Genomic DNA, 14,290 nt, shown 5'->3' on the forward strand with positions numbered 1-14,290 from the left:
TCTTTCTTTCTTTCTTTCTTTTTCTTTCTTTCTTTTTCTTTCTTTCTTTCTTTCTTTCTTCTTTCTTTTTCTCTTTCCCCTTTCTCTCTCTCTCTCTCTCTCTCTCATTTATTTGTTTTTTTTCTTGAGACAGAGTCTGGCTCTGTCACCCAGGCTGGAGTGCAGTGGTGTAAGCACAGATCACTGCAGCCTTGACCTCTCAGATTCATCTGATCCTCCCACCTTAGCTTCCTGAGTAGCTGTGACCACAGGCGTGTGACACCACGCACAGCTAATTTATTATTATTATTATTATTAGAGAGAGATGAGGACTTGCTATGTTGCCCAGGCTGATCTCAAACCTGTGGGCTCAAGTGATCATCCTGCCTCAGCCTCTCAAAGTGCTTGGATTACAGGCATGAGCCAACACGCCTGGCCCCATTCCTTTCTCCATTTCTATAGCCTCAAAGGGGCCTAATCTAGTGAACATATTAGGCATCTTTCTAATCAATTTTTCATATATTTATTGAGACAAATTCCTGTTCTTGAAAATTAGTGTTATTTTGTGCATATGTGTTGAATTTTCATGAGATGTGTTCGGAGATAAATCTAATGCTTTTTCTTTTTTTCACTCAACATTATGTTTCTGGGACATATACATCCTGCTGCTGTATGTAAATCCAACTCATTCCTTCAGACTGTTGCCTAAACCCTTTACTTGTCCAGTCTTTGAGTGGCAGGAAGTTCTTTTGGAGTGTTTGCAAACACCAACAAGGATGCAATGAATATTCTTGCATGTCTGTACAAGAATGTTTCTGGATATATATGCATAGAATTGCTTCATTATAGAGCAAATTCACATATTATTTTACTAAATACTGCCAGATTGTTCTCTAAAATAGCCAGCTGACACTCCAGCAAGAAACACATGAGGGTTCTCATTTCTCCACCAATACTTAGTATTATCTGATTTTTCTAATTTTTATCAATCTGGTATCTATAAAGTGGTATTTAATTGTGGTTTTATTTTCATTTTTCTGATTTCTTATGAGGCTGAGCTTCTTTTCATACATTATTAGCTATTTGACTTTTCCCTTCTGTGAATTGCCAGTTCATATACTTCACTCATTTCCATTGGTTTTCCTGCCTTCTCTCTGATTTGCAGATAGCTTCTTATATTCTAGATTTTAGTCACTTAGCAGTTTTCAACAGTATCTTACCCTAGGCTGTCAATTCTCTGATAACTTTATGACACATTTATAGCTACTCTTGCACATATATAGCTACTTTGAAGTTGGTAAATTTATCCATGATTTGTGTACTTTCCATAGTATTTATGAAATCCTTCCATCCTAGGGTCATGAAAATACTTAGCTACATTTTCTCCTATTGGTTTTTAGTTTTATGTTTCACATTTAGGTTTTTAAATTCAAATCTAACAAAAGGGTTTTTTTTAGGGAGAGAATAAATTTTACTATCTTTTCCACATGGTGAGTCAATTTTTCCCAATGTCATCACATTTGGCATCTCATCCCTGTCATGTACCAAGTTTCATATCATCACGGGTCTGTGTCTAGGTAGGCCACTTTACCAGAAAACACTGTTCATGTTACTAAACTTTGTAATGTCTAGTTGGTCAGTAAAGTCATTTCCTTTTTGCTCTATTTTATTTTATTTTATTTATTTAGAGACAGAATCTCCCTCTGTTGCCTAGGCTGGTGTGCTGTGGTACAATCTTGGCTCACTACAACGTCCACCTCCTGGATTCAAGCGATTCTTCTGCCTCAGCCTCCTGAGTAGCTGGGATTACAGGTGCCTGCCACCATGCCTGTCTAATTTTTTGTATTTTTAGTAGAGACGGGATTTCACCATGTTGGCCAGGCTGGTCTCCAACTCCTGACCTCAAGTGATCCGTCCACCTCAGCCTTTCCACGTGCTGGGAATACAGTGGTGAGTCACCACGCCTGGCGTTCTTTTTTTCAAAATGGTCTTAGATATTCATGAAACTTTATTCTTCCATATAGCTTTTAGCATCAGTTTGTCAGAGTCATCTTCTATATCATTTAATGGAGTTTTAAAAATTCCTCCTTAAAGTTTCTATGTGTTCTTTGTTACGTTAATTCCTAAACACTTTATACTTTACTTCTTTCTTTTTTTTTTTTTTTTTTGAGACGGAGTCTTGCTCAGCTGCCCAGGCTACAGTGCAATGGCATAGTCTCAGTTCACTGCAACCACGGTCTCCCAGGCTCAAGAAATTCTCTCGTCTCAGCCTCCTGAGTAGCTGGGATTATAGGCAACTGCTATCCATGCCCAGCTAATTTTTCTATTTTAATAATAGAAAAATTATTTTCTATTATTAGAAAGAGAGAGAAAGAGAGAAGGGTTCCACTCTGTTGGCCAGGCTGGTCTTGAAACTCCTGACCTCAAGTGATCCATCCATCTTGGCCTCCCAAAGTGCTGGGATTACAGGCATGAGCCACTGTGCCCAACCAGTACTTTTGGTTTGCTATTTAAATGGCATCTCATTTTCTACTACTTTTTCTACTGTTAATCTGTGTGTGTTATTCTGGCAAACCTACTAAACTAATAATTTGTCTGCTGGCCTTGTTGAATGTTTCATGTAAATAATTTTATTAGCAACACACTTAAAACATCTCCTCCTTTCAATTTTGAATTAAATTTCTTATTTCCATTTTTGGTTCTTAACTTATTGCAAGTTTTAAAGAGAACGTGTGTATATTGTTTTATTAAGATCATGTATGCTGCATGTTTTTGGTAGAAAGTCTTTAAAAAGCTAAAAAATTTTATTTTGTTCATAGTTTTCAAAGTTTTTATTTTTATGAAATACATTTATTTATTAAAGCTTTTTTAAACTAAATTTTTATTTTTTTACATCTGGTAAAAACATATCATTTTTTCTTTCTCTTTCAGTTCTAATGTGATAAATTACATGGTTACATTTTTCTGATATTGACCCATCCTTGTGTTCTTGGGATCAACCCTACTTGATCATTCTGTAGTTTTCTTTTTTGGCTGAGACTTTCAAAAACAAACTTTTTTTTTTAGTAGCAGAAACGGTTTTAGGTTTTCAACAAAATTGAGCAAAGATATAGATATATTGCATATACTTCTGTCCCTACATGTGCATAGCTTCTCCTGATATCAAAATTCTGTATCAAAGGGGAACATTGGTTACAATCGATGAACCTACACTAACACATCATTATCACCAAAGTCCATCTTACATCAGGTTTTATTCTTGGTGTTGTACATTTTGTGGTTTAGGCAAATGTATAATAACATGCATTCACTATTATAGTATCATACGGAGTTGTTTCACTGCCCTAAAAGTCCTCAGTGCTTCATTTATTCATTGCTCCGTTCTCCAACCCTTGCAACCACTGAATCCTTTATTCTAGCTGTAGTTTTGCCTTTTCCACAACGTCAATATATCTGGAATTATGCAGTATGTAGCCTTTTCAGATTGGTTTCTTTCACTTAGTAATATGCATCTATCGGCCCTTCATATCTTTTCAGCGTTTGAGAACTCATGTGTTTTTACTACCAAGTAATATTTAATTATCTAGAAAGACCACCACTTATTTATCTATGCACCTACTGAATAATATCTTGTATTTTTTTCTCCAAGTTTTGGCAATTGTAGACAAAACACATAAATATTCACGTGCAGGTTTTTGTATGGATACAAGTTTTGAGCTCATTTGGGTAAATACCAAGGAGTGGGATTGCTAGATCATATGGTAAGAGTATGTTTAGTTTTGTAAGAAACTTCCAATTTCTCCAAAGTAACTGTTTCATTTTGCATTCCCATTAGCATTGAATGAGGGTTTCTGTTACTCTACATCCTTGCCAGCATTTTCTGTTGTCAGTGTTTTAGATGTTGGCCATTCTAGTAGGTGTATAGTGATATCTCATTGTTGCTTTAATTTGCAATTGTCTAATGACACATGATGTTGATCATCATTTTATGTGTTTATTTGCCATCTTCTTTGATGAGGTGTCAGTTGCATCTTTTGCTCATTTTTGATTGGTTGTCCAATTTTCTTAAGTTTTAAGTTGTTCTTTGTATATTTGGGATAACAGTGCTTTACCAAGTATGTCTTTTGTAAATATTTTCTGTAGTCTGTGTCTTTTCACTCTCTCAGTAGTGTCTGTCACAGAGCAGACATTTTAAATTCTAATGAAGTTCAGCTTATCAATTCTTTCTTTCATAGATCGTGTCCTTGGTCTTGTATCTAAAAAGTCATTGCCATACCCAATGTCATCTACATTTTCTCCTATATTATCTTTTGAAAGTTATATAGTTTTTCACTTTATAGTTAAGTCTGTGATGCACTTTGAGTTAATTTATTGTGAGGAGTTAAGGTTTATGATTCATTTATTTTTGCATATGAATGCCCAGTTGTTCCAGCACCATTTGCTGAAAAGACAGTCTTTGCTCCATGGTATTACCTTTGTTCGTTTGTAAAGATCACTTGAATATAGTTATGTTGGCCTATTTCTGGATTATCTATTCTGTATAGTTGATTTATTTATCTATTATTTCACCAATACAGTGGGTGAGAGAAGACATCTTTGGTTTGTTCCTTATCTTAGTGGAAAAACTTCCAGTTTCTCACCAATAAATATGATGTTAGCTGCAGGATTTTTGCAGATTTTTTTTTATCAAGTAGTTGAAATTACCTTCTCTTCCTAATTTGCCAAAAGTTTTTAATCATGAATTCATGTTAGATTTTGTAAAATGCCTTTTCTGTATCTATTGATATAATCATCTGATTTTCTTCTTTAGCCTGTTGATATAATGAATTGCATTAATTGATTTTTTTCTTCTTTTTTTAAAATTAAAAAAATAGAGACAAGTTCTTGCTATTTTGCCCAGGCTGGTTTCAAACTCCTGGACTCAAGCAATCCTCCCACCTCAGCCCCCCAAGGTGCTGGGATTACAGGCATGAGCCACCATGAGCAGTCACATTAATGGATTTTTAAATATTGAACCAGCCTTGCATACCTGGGATAAATCCCACCACATCTTGGTGTATAATTTTTTTTCATATATGGCTTGACTTGATTTGCTAATATTTTGTTGAAGATTTTTGTATCTATGTTCATGTGAGATACTGGGCTGCAGTTTTCTCTTCTTGTAATACTTTTAGTTTTGGTATTTGGGTAATGCTGGCCTAATAGAATGAGTTTGGAAGTGTTTTCTCTGGCTCTATCTTCTGGAAGAGATTGTAGATAATTAGTATGATTTTTTTTTTCCTTAAATGTTTGGTAGACTTCACCAGTGAACTCATCTGAGGCTAGTTCCTTCTGCTTTGGAAGGTTATTAATTATTGATTCAATTTTGTTATTAGATATAGACCTATTCAAATTGTCTATTTCTTTTTGTGTTAATTTTGGCAGATTGTGTCTTTCAATGAATTGGTCCATTTCATCTAGATTATCAAATTTGTGGGTATAGAGTTGTTCATAGTATTTGATTATTATTCTTTTGATGTCCATGAGATCAGTGATGATAGCCCCTTTTTATTATATTGGTAATTCTCATCCTCTTTCTCTCTTGTTTTTAGTTAACCTGGCTGGAATTTTTTTTTTTTTTGGTGGGGGGGAGTTTTGCACTGTTACCCAGGCTGGAGTGCAGGGGCACAATCTTGGCTCACTGCAACCTCTACCTCCTGGGTTCAAGTGATTCTTCTGCCTCAGCCTCATGAATATCTGGGACTACAGGCACACACCACCATGTCCAGCTAATTTTTTTTTTTTCAGTAGAGACAGGGTTTCACCATGTTGGCCAGGATGGTCTTGATCTCTTGACCTCTCTTTTTTTCTAATATATTCATTCAATGTTATAAATTTTCCTCTAAGCACTGATTTTGCTGCATTCCATAAATTCTGATGTTTTATATTTATTTTCATTTAGTTCAAAATATTTTAAAATTTTTCTTGAGACCTATTCTTTGACCGATGTGTTATTTAGAAGTGTGTTGTTTAATATCTATTTTGGGATTTTACAGCTATATTTCTGTATTGATTTCCAGTTTATTTCCCTTGTGGTCTGGGAGCAGACTTGCATGATATCTATTTTTTTAAATTTGTTAAGGCATATTTTATGGCCTAGAATATGGTCTGTCTTGGTGAAGGTTCCATGTGAGCATGAGAAGAATGTGTATTATGCTGTTGTTAGATGAAGTTGGCTACAGATGTCAATTATGTTTAGTTGATGTCAACTATGTCTTTAATGATTTTCTGTCTGCAGCCTTTGTCCCGTCTGCAGGGTCTGTCCATTTCTGACACAGTGGTCTTGAAGTCTGACTGTGATAGTGGATTCATCTATTTTTCCTTGCAGTTCTACCTGCTTTTGACTCATGCATTTTGACTGTTGTTGTTAGGTCCATACACATTAAAGATTGTTATGTTTTCTTTGAGAGTAAGATTCCATTATCATTATGTAATGCTCTTCATTACCACTGATAACTTTCTCTGCTTTGAAGTCTGTTCTGTCTGAAATTAATACAGCTACTCCAGCTTCCTTTTGATTAACGTTAACGTGGCATATCTTTCTCTATTCCTTTATATTTGCTCTATATGTGTCTATTTTTTAATTTGTTGATTTATTTTTGAGACATAGTCTCCCTCTGTCTCGCCGGCTAGAGTACCGCAGCGCGATCTCGGCTCACTGCAGCCTTCACCTCTCAGGTTCAAGCGATTCTCCTGCCTCAGCCTCCCAAGTAGCTGAGATTATAGGTGTGCCCCACCATGCCCAGCTATTTTTTGTATTTTTAGGAGAGATAGAGTTTCACTATGTTAACCAGGCTGGTCTTGAATTCCTGACCTCAAGTGATCCACCCGCCTCAGCCTCCCAAATTGCTGGGATTATAGGTGTGAGCCACTGTGCTGGCCTATGTGTCTAAATATTTAAAGTTGGTTTCTTATAGACAACTATAATTGGGTCTTATTTTTTATCCACTTTGACTTTGTTTTGTAATTGGTGTGTTTAGTCCCATGATGTTCACAAAAACTTGATGGAGTTGAAGTAATATGTACTACGTGTTACTGTTTTCTATTTGTTGCCTTTGTCATTTGTCCCTTGTTTTGTTTTTCATTCTTTTTCTGCCATTTGTGATTTTAATGGATCAGTTTATATTATTTCATTTTCTGCTATTTTTTTAGTATGTCAGTTATATTCCTTTTAAAATTTTTTTAGTGCTTTCCTTACTGTTTGCAACCTACATTTACAACTAATTCAAATCCCCTTTCAAATAACAACATACTGCTTCATGGGTAGCAGAAATACCTTAAAATAGCAAAAGAATCCAAATTCCTCCCTCCTATCCCTTGCTGGGATTCATTGCTGTCATTCATTTCACTTATACATAAGCATACATAGGCATTTATAATACACAAACATATGTAATCAAATACATTGTTATCATTATTGTTTTGAATAAACTGCTACCTGTTTGATCAATTAAGAATAAGAATAAAGTTTGCATTTTGCCTTCACTTATTTCTTTGTTGATGTTCTTCCTTTTTCTATGTAGTTGCAAATATCTGACCTATCTCATTTTCCTTCTCTCTGAAAAGCTTCATTTCACATTTTTCACTAGGCAGGTCTGCTGGCAACAAATTTCTTCAATGTTTGTCTGAGAAAGTCTTTATTTCTCCCTCACTTTTGAAGGATAATTTCACAGGGTATAGACTGCTAGGTTGGTGGGCTTTTTTCTCTCAATATCTTAAATATTTTACTCTACTCTCTTCTTGCTTGTATGGTTTCTTTTTGAGACAGAGTCTAACTTGGTTGCCTAGGCTGGAGTACAGTGGTGTAATTTCAGCTCCCTGCAACCTCCGCCTTCCAGGTTCAAGCGATTCTCCGGCCTTAGCCTCCTAAGTAGCTGGGATTACAAGGCTCATGCCATCATACCCAGCTAATTTTTGTACTTTTATCAGAGAGAGGGTTTCACCATGTTGGTCAGGATGGTCTCGAATTCCTGACCTCAGGTGATCCACCTGCCTTGGCCTCCCAAAGGGCTGGGAGCCAGTGTGCCCGGCCTGCATGGTGTCTTTGAAGAAGTTAGATGTCATTCTTAACTTTGCTCTCATATAGATAAGTTTTCTTTTTCCTGTGGCTTCTTTGAAGAGTTTTTCTTTATTCTGATTTTCTGCAGTTTGAATGATGTACATAGGTATAGTTTTTTTTGTGGCTGGAGGGTGGCATTTACCCTGTTTGGTGTTCTTTAAGCTTCCTAGGTCTGCGGTTTGGTGTCTGACATTAATTTGAGAAATTCTATTCATCATTGTTTCAAATATTTCTTTTCTTTCTTTTTTTTTTTATTATCTTCTGGTATTTCCATTATGTGTATGTTACATCTTTTGCAGTTTTCCCACAGATTTCGTATATGCTGTTATGTTTTTTCAGTCTTTGTTCTCTGCTTTTCAGTTTTAGCAGTTTCTATTGACATATCTTCAAGCTCAAAAACTCCTCCCCCAGATATGTCTATTTCATGAATCACCCATCAAAGACATTCTTCATTTCTGTTACACTGTTTTTGATCTCTAACATTTCTTTTTTGCTTCTTTCTTAGGAATCTCATCTCTCTGGTTACCCCGCCCTTCGTTTTTTGCATGTTTTCTACTTTATCTCTGAGAGCCCTTAGCATATTAATCATAGTAGTTTTAAATTCCTGATCTGATAATTCCAACATCCCTGCCATATCCAAGTGTGGTTCTGATGCTTGCTGTGTCTCAACAAACTGTTGTTTTGTTGTTGTTTGTTTTTGCCTTTTTGTATGCCCTACAATTTTTTCTTGTAAGGTGGATATAATTTGCTGAGTTAAAAGAATCTGCAGTAAATGGGCTTTAGCAATGTGGTAGAAAGGTGTGGGGAGAGAGAAAGCATTCTATAACCTTATGATTAGATCCCAGTTTTTTTTGTGAGCCTTTGCCCCTGGACTGGGAACTTCACAGTGCTTATCAGTTTTTCCACCCCGCTTAAGTGGGATAGGATGGCTACAGTGGGCTGGAGTTGGGTATTTTCTTTCTCCCACCTAGAAGGCTAGAGAGGATTGGGTTGGGTATTTCCTCTCCCTCTACACAGAAGGCCAGACCAGGATGGAATTGGATGTGTTCCTCTCATCAGTTTGGTGAGGCTCTGATAGAACTCCAATAGTTTAGCCCTGTTAAAACAGTTTCTTTGGAGGGCAGGCCTTGTTAAGAACAGAATGCTCTGGTGTTTTTGGTTTTTTTTTTAGAAAGAGTCTTGCCCAGGCTGAAGTGCTGTGGTGTGATCTTGGTTCACTGCAATCCCTGCCTCCCCGGTTCAAGTGATTCTCTTGCCTTAGCCTCCTGAGTAGCTGGGATTACAGGTACACACCACCACGCCCAGCTAATTTTTGTGTTTTCAGTATAAATGGAGTTTTGCCAGGCTGGTCTCAAACTCTTGACCTCAAATGATCCGCCCACCTTGGCCTCCCAAAGTTCTGGGATTACAGATGTGAGCCACTGCATTTGGTCAACTCTGATGCATTTTGTAACAGTTCCTTTTTCCCTCCCCCTGAGAGAAACATGGGGAATTTTTCTTATATTCACTGTGAGAAGCTGGTGAAGCTCCCCCTTTTTTGGTTTTGAGACAGTCTCACTCTGTCACCCCTGCTAGAGTGCAGTTGTGTCCTCTCAGCTCACTGCAACCTCCGCCTCCTTGGTTCAAGTGATTTTCCTGCCTCAGCCTTCCAAGTAGCTGAGATCACAGGCACGCACCATCACACCGACTAATTTTTGTGTTTTTACTAGAGATGGGGTTTCACCATATTGGCCAGGCTGGTTTTGTACTCCTGACCTCTAGTGATCCGCCTGCCTTGGCCTCCCAAAATGTTGGGATTACAGGTGTGAGCCACCGCACCCAGCCCCTGCTCAAGTTCCTTAAGGTGAAACTCATAAAACTGTGAGGACTGATCCCCAGTGGAGATTTTAACTCTCAGATGTGTCTGTTCTGAGCCTCCAGCAGCTTGTGAGTTACAGTTCAGGTTTTCCTACCTCAGCCCTGATTCCCATGAAGTTTTCTGCTTGGGGATTTTTGCTATGGTAATTTATGATTCTCTGCATTTGCCTGTCTATCCCTTCAATTTTCCGGGCAGTGGCTTGCTACACAGCCTCACTTTTCTCATAGGTCAAAGAAAAATTGTTGATTTCCCGTTCGTTGAGTTTTTACTTGTTATTATGATAGAATGATGACCTCCAAGGTGCCTTAGATACTAGGCTGGAAACTGAAAGTATCACCACTAATTTTTTTTTTTTTCTTTTGAGATAGAATCTCATTCTGTTGCCCAGGCTGGTGTGCAATGGTGTGATCTCAGCCCACTGAAACTGCCGCCTCCCAGGTTCAAGTGATTCTCCTGCCTCAGCCTCCCGAGTAGCTGGGACTGCAGGCACGTGCCATGCTGCCCGGCTAATTTTTGTATTTTTAGTAGAGACAGGGTTTTGCCATGTTGGCCAGGCTGGTCTTGAACTCCTGACCTCAAGTGATCCACCCATCTCAGCCTCCCGAAGTGCTGGGAAGCATGAGCCACTGTGCCTACCTCCACTAATTTTTAATACATGTGTTGAATTCGAATCTCTCATTCATTCAGGTTATGTGTCAATGTTCATAAGTGATTTAAGCAATAACTTTTCTTGTACTATCTTTATCTGGTTTTAATATCAAAGTTAAATTAGCTTTAGAAAATGAGTTGTACAGCTTTATTTATATTTTTTATAGCAACTTGAATTAACATTGAATTCAGAGTTCAGCTGTAAAACAATTTGGAACTGGGGCTTTTTTGGAGGTCAGGTTGTATGGAAATAGTTTTTTATTTTTTAATTTTTTTTCTTTTTTGAGGCAGAGTCTTCCTCTGTTACCCAGGCTGGAGCTCAGTGGCACGATCTTGGCTCACTGTAATCTCTGCCTCCCGGAATCAAGCCATTCTCAGGCCTCAGCTTCCCGAGTCATTGGGACTACAGGCATGCACCACCATGCCTGGCTAATTTTTTGTATTTTTGTAGAGACGGGGTTTCACCGTATTGGCCAGGCTGGTCTGGAACTCCTGACCTCAAGTGATCTGCCTGCATTGGCCTCCTAAAGTGCTGGGATTATGGGCATGAGCCACTGCGCCTGGTCTAAGTTTTTAATTCTTATTTCAACTTCTTTAATAGTTATTATTTAAATGGTTTTGTTTGTTTGTTTGTTTGTTTGTTTTTTAGACAAAGTCTCTCTCTGTCGCCCAGGCTGAAGTGCAGTGGTGCCATCTTGGCTCCTGGTTTCAAGCAATTCTCTGCCTTAGCCTCCCTAGTAGCTGGGATTACAGGCACCCACCACTATGTCCAGCTAATTTTTGTATTTTTAGTAGAGATGGGGTTTCATCATCTTGGCCAGGCTGGTCTTGAACTCCTGACCTCATGATCCACCCACCTGGGCCTCCCAAAGGGCTGGGAATACAGGCATGAGCCACCATGCCCGGCCTATTTAAGTTTTAAAAATATTTTTTGTGTCAATTTTAGCTTAAAAATTTTTTAACCTTAGGTTTATTTCATCTAGGTTTTAAAGTTTGCTTTTACTAGGAGAAAATATTCCTCTCTCTTGTTTTGCTTGGTGTTTTATTTGCATCTTCTTTCTCTCTTTTATCCTAGTTGTGCTGACAGAGGCTTATCTATTATATTAGGCTTTTAACAAATGAACTTTAGGTTTTATCAATCATTTGTATTGGATTTTAAATATTGCTATTGCCTACTTTATTAATTTCTATCTTTACCTTTATTGTTTCCTTACATCTTGTTCCTCTGAATTTATTACCTAAGTTCTCTCTCATTTTAATTTTTTTAGCTTTCATTTTAATTGATTAATTAATTTATTTATTCTGAGATGGAGTCTGACTCTTGTTGTCCAGGCTGGAGTATAGTGCCACAATCTTGGCTCACTGCAACCTCTGCCTCAGCCTCCAAGTAGCTAGGTCCACGCCACCACATTCGGCTAATATTTGTATTTTTAGTAGAGATGGGGCTTCACCATGTTGGGAAAGCTGGTCTTGAACTCCTGATCTCAGGTGATCCACCTGCCTCAGCCTCCCAAAGTGCTGAGATTACAGGTATCAGCCACTGTGCCCAACCAGTTCTCTCTCATTTGTAAATGATAGTTTAGCTGGTTGAACACTTCCAGATTTAAAGTTATTTTCTTTCTTCCATTTGAAGATGTTACTTTATTACATTTTTATATGTTTTGTTATTGACATATCTAGTATCCTTTTGATTCTCGTTCCTTCGTAGGTGACTTGCTTTTTTCTCTCTCAATATTGTTATACTTTTTTCTTTGGCTTTAAGGTCCTTACACTATGATAAAATGAAAAGTGCTGTTGAGTTTAGCACTCTCAGGCCTTTCCACTTGAGATCTTATGTCTTTCTTTCATTCTGTAATATTCTTGATCACCAGTCTTCGAATATTTGTTCCCTTCCATTTTTTTCCTCTTCTCTCTTCCTTTTAGATGGTTGATGTAACTTCTATTTCTGTTCTTTTCGTGTTTTAATTTTTCTCATCTTTCAATCCCTTTACCCATTTTTTTACATGTTCTGGAAGAACTCCCCCCTGAGTCTTCCTCTCACTAATTTAATCTTCACATCAGTCCTCTCTGCTATTCATCCCACTGGCTGAGTTAGTTGTTTCAATAAACTTTTCTTGCATCCTTTTAAATATATTGAAGTTTGTATGCTGGAAAAGATAGATGTAATTGACCACTCTCAGACAAAAGTAGAATACTATTCTAGCAAAATGTTCAAAGTACATTAAGACCTAATATGAAATGATGTTTGAAGAATGTAGTGCTACTGGAGTTTAAGAGATGGAAACAACTAAATGTGTTTGTTTTCTAAATAGACAAAGTATATGAGAAACTTCAAATGTTTAAAAAAAAATTTTGCCATTATTTGTTGCTATAAAACACTGAAGTCATTTTCTTCAATGACCCTTTGAGGTTATTCTAATAAAACATGCTTTTTTTCCTTTTCTTTGTTTTTTGAGACAGTGTCTCACTCTGTCACACAGGCTGGAGTGAAGTGGCATGATCTTGGCTCACTGCAACCTCCACTTCCTAGGTTCAAACCATTCTCGTACCTCTGCCTCCCGAGTAGCTGGGATTATAGGCGTGCACCATTACACCGAGCTAATTTTTTTTTTTTTTTTTTTTTTTAGTAGAGACAGGATTTTGCCATGTTGGCCAGGTTGGTCTCAAACTCCTGGCCTCAAGTGATCTGCCTATCTCGGCCTCCAGAGTGCTAGAATTACAGGCATGAGTCACCACACTTGGGCTAAAACATGCATATTTAAGAGTGAATAAGCAATCTGTTTAATTTCACATAAAAAGCCCCTAAACATTCCATCTGACTCTGTTTGGGTTTTCTTCATAACTACCTGTTTCCAATTCATGTTTTGGTATTCTCTCTTATCTTTCTAAGGACATTTTTAATATTTTCTAATCTTTTGTATTATCTGTTGGATTAGTTCTGTTTCCTATGATACTGGTTTGTTGCCTGTCATTCCTAGGGCTTGTGGTCTTCACATTTGTCCTGATATTTTCTTTTGGGATCATGTTTTACTTAGTTTGATTGGTCAGCAACCTTGGCTTCTCTTTTTCTATGGGGAGAGGAGTCTAAGTTCAGCTGTAGCTCACGGTCCTCCAGGTATGTTTAGGGTAGGGAGGAGGGGCTTTTCAGCTGGAAATCTCCAGTCAGAGATCCCACAGTGATACAACCTGAGCTCTTCCTGTCCCCAGGCGCCCCTTAGGCATACACATACCTCCAGAATCAAACTAGTACCTCTATGGTAGGGTCTGCTTTTCATGAGGGAATTGGGCTACTATTCTTGTTTGAAACTGCCAGGCCCATGGGATGGGTGGCAGGAAAAAATGCTGAAGGGCCAGCCAGCTCACAGGCACTCTGCTGCTGGCTCTCCTCCCCAGTGAGCTTCCAGGGGTTCCTTGACAGTGACTCTGCCCACTGTCCAGAATTTCCTACCCCATCAGGGAGATACCTGGGCAGTGATCACAACAGGACAACAAGGGAAATAATAAAAAACAAGTAGAAAGCTCCCTTGGTCCTTCCGGCTTTGTCACTATTCCCCACCAGGGGGAACTCAGCCATCCATACCCTATCTCAGCAGCATCTTCAGGGCCAGGTTTGGTGGTAGAGCCTGTAGACTCTGTCCTGGCCATCTTGTCAGGAACTGGGATTCCCAGCAATGGTTCCTTGTCTTCACTTGCCTTGGTATTTGATG

The 14,290-nt window shown here is 38.0% G+C and overlaps 1 protein-coding gene across 3 annotated transcripts in view; it reads right to left on the bottom strand.

Annotated features, from left to right (window-relative positions):
* IL12RB2 (interleukin 12 receptor subunit beta 2) overlaps positions 1-14,290 on the bottom strand; it is an 88,942-nt gene that overhangs the window by 27,356 nt on the left and 47,296 nt on the right. The window lies entirely within an intron of this gene.

This window comes from Sapajus apella, unplaced genomic scaffold (genome assembly GCF_009761245.1).
Source record: "Sapajus apella isolate SASKATOON/1434 unplaced genomic scaffold, GSC_monkey_1.0 scaffold36, whole genome shotgun sequence".
In the NCBI taxonomy this organism is placed as follows: Eukaryota; Metazoa; Chordata; class Mammalia; order Primates; family Cebidae; genus Sapajus; species Sapajus apella.